Source organism: Bubalus bubalis, chromosome 4, assembly GCF_019923935.1.
Source record: "Bubalus bubalis isolate 160015118507 breed Murrah chromosome 4, NDDB_SH_1, whole genome shotgun sequence".
NCBI lineage: Eukaryota > Metazoa > Chordata > Mammalia > Artiodactyla > Bovidae > Bubalus > Bubalus bubalis.
Window position 1 is genome coordinate 32,067,955 of NC_059160.1, and position 2,930 is coordinate 32,070,884.

Consider the following 2,930-nt stretch of genomic DNA (forward strand, 5'->3'; position numbering starts at 1 on the left):
GTCAAAACTGTGATTTTTCCAGTAGTCATGTGCAGATGTGAGAGTTGGACCATGAAGAAGGCCGAGAACTGAAGAGTTGATGCTTTTGAACTGTGGTGCTGGATAAGACACTTAAGAGTCCCTTGGACTGCAAGGAGATCCAACCAGTCAGTTGTAGAGGAAATCAACCCTGGACATTCATTGAAGGACTGATGCTGAAGCTGAAACCCTACTACTCTGGCCACATGATGTGAAGAGCCAACTCATTGGAAAAGACCCTGATGCTGGGAAAGATTGAAGGGTGAAATGGTTAGACAGCATCACTGTCCAAATGGATATGAAACTGAGCAAACTCTGGGAGACAGTGAAGGGCAGGGAAGCCTGGTACGCTATAGTCCATGGGGTCACGAAGAGTTGGGCATGACTGAACAACAACTGAACAACAACAACAGGGACTTCCCTGGCTGTCCAGTGGTAAGATTTTGCCTTTCGATGCACAGGATATGGTTTAAATCCTAGTGTGGGAGCTAGGATCCCACGAGTTTCAAGACCAAGAAATACCAAGACATAAAACAGAGGCAATACTGTAACAAATTCAATAAAGGTTTTAAAATAGTCCCCATTAAAAAAAAAAAAAAAAAAAAAAAAAACTTTAGAAAAAACTATTTTAAAATATGGACAGGGGATATTCTAACAAATGCACAGTAGCGTAATTGCCTCAGGAAACCCCATGGCTCAGATGGTAAAGAGTCTGCCTGCAATACAAGAGACCTGGGTTCAATCCCTGGGTTGGGAAGATCCCTTGGAGAAGGAAATAGCAACACACACCAGTATTCTTGCGTGGAGAATTCTATGGACAGAGGAGCCTGGCAGTCTACAGTCCATGGGGTCGCAAAGAGTTGGACACAACTGAGCAACTAATACACACACACACACACACACACACACATATAATTACCTCTGGTGAATTAATGTTGACAAACCATGGAATCCAAACAACTCACTTAGATGGATTGGCATCCTGGTGAGCCAGAAATCATTCATGGTTCTCTCTTTTCCATCAGTCTCCTTCATTCACTTACAGAGTTCCCATCTTTGGAGTTTACCAAGTTCTAGGTTCTAAGATGGAGAAGGAAATGGCAACCCACTCCAGTACTCTTGCCTGGAAACTCCCTTGGACGGAGGAGCCTGGTAGGCTGCAGTCCGTGGGGTCGAGAAGAGTCAGACACGACTGAGGAACTTCACTTTCACTTTTCACTTTCATGCATTGGAGAAGGAAATGGCAACCTACTCCAGTGTTCTTTCCTGGAGAATCCCAGGGAGGGAGGAGTCTGGTGGGCTGCCCTCTATGGGGTCGCACAGAGTCAGACACGATTGAAGTGACTTAGCAGCAGCAGCAACAAGTTCTAAGAACATCATTTTGCTTGGTATAGGTCTTCTCTAGGAGGCTTTTTTTTTCTTTCTTTCTTTCTTTTTTTAGTCTTGTGGTGGGGTAGGTGTGGGGTCTGAAGCTGATTATCCTGTGTAGCCTGTCATTCAAAGATGAAAAGTGAAAATGAAAGTTGCTCAGTCGTGTCTGACTCTTTGTGACCCTGTGGACTATACAGTCCATGGAATTCTCCAGGCCAGAATACTGGAGTGGGTAGCCTTTCCCTTCTCCAGGGGATCTTCCCAACCCAGGATTTGAACTGGGGTCTTCTGCATTGCAGGCAGATTCTTTACTAACTGAGCTATGAGGGAAGAATGATTCAAGGATGAGTCATATTTAATTTTCTGAGATCCCCAAAGAACCACACCCACATCGGTTAAAGACAGTACCTGCTGAAGATTTTCAAACAGTGGTTCTCAGGCTTGACTGACATTAAAATCAGCTCAGAGCTTTTAAAAAACTGCCAGTTTCACAGCGCAGTGAGTGTCAGGGTTTGGTCCCCAGACTGCTACCAGAACCACCAATAGCACCTGGGAACTGCTCAGAAATGCAAATCAGGGACTTCCCTAGTAGTCCAGCAGATGGTACTCTGTGCTTCCACTGTAAGGGGGGCACCTCTTGATCCCTGGTCAGAAAACTAAGATCCCACAGTCCATGTGGTTCAACCAAAAAGAAAAGAAAAAAAAAAGTACAAACCAGGGGATAGGGTCCAGCAATCTTTGTTTTATTAAACCTTCCAGGGGATTCTAAGATACATAAAACGTTGAGAACTACTTCTCTAGTTCATCTCAAGCAAAGGAAATTAGAATTTTTGGAGGACAAGCCTAAACATAAGACTAAGGACCACTGTATTAAAAAAAAAAAAAAAAGAAGCAAACACTAAATTATTCATGCAATTGGAGATGCACCTGGCTGAGATTAAGCAGAAAAAAAGATTGGGAAATTGGGGTAGGGGGTTAATTTAAGAAAGTTAGGTTATAATTTCTTTGGACTTTCATAGATCAAGAAAATTTGATTAGGAGTTACATTTTTTTGGATGTATGACTCACAAAAGTAAAAAAATTTGATTTTAGATTTTAAATCTTCTGTTGTTCAGTCACTCAATCGTGCTGATTCTTTGCGACCTCATGGACTGCAGCACGCTAGGCTTCCCTGTCCTTCACCATCTCCCAGAGACCACTCAAACTTTAAAAGAAAAATCTATTAAGATGAAAGTTGTCAAGCATACAGAAATGTACAATTAATAGTATAAGTGAACTACATATTTCTCAGATTAAACTGTTATTACTATTAACATTTTAAAAATACTCTTTTCAACTAATTTTTTTCCCTTTTTATTTCCTTCATTTTTGTTTTGTTATGTTTTCTTTTCTAGGGGTATGTGTTGGAAGTGGGAGGGTGGAGTTGGTGCTATAGTATTTTCAGGAAAATTCTTGGTATTATCTTATTTAAAATCACAAGTACTTCCATAGATGTCACTGAAATTAGGAGCATTGTTCATGTAATAACAATCTTATTTTCT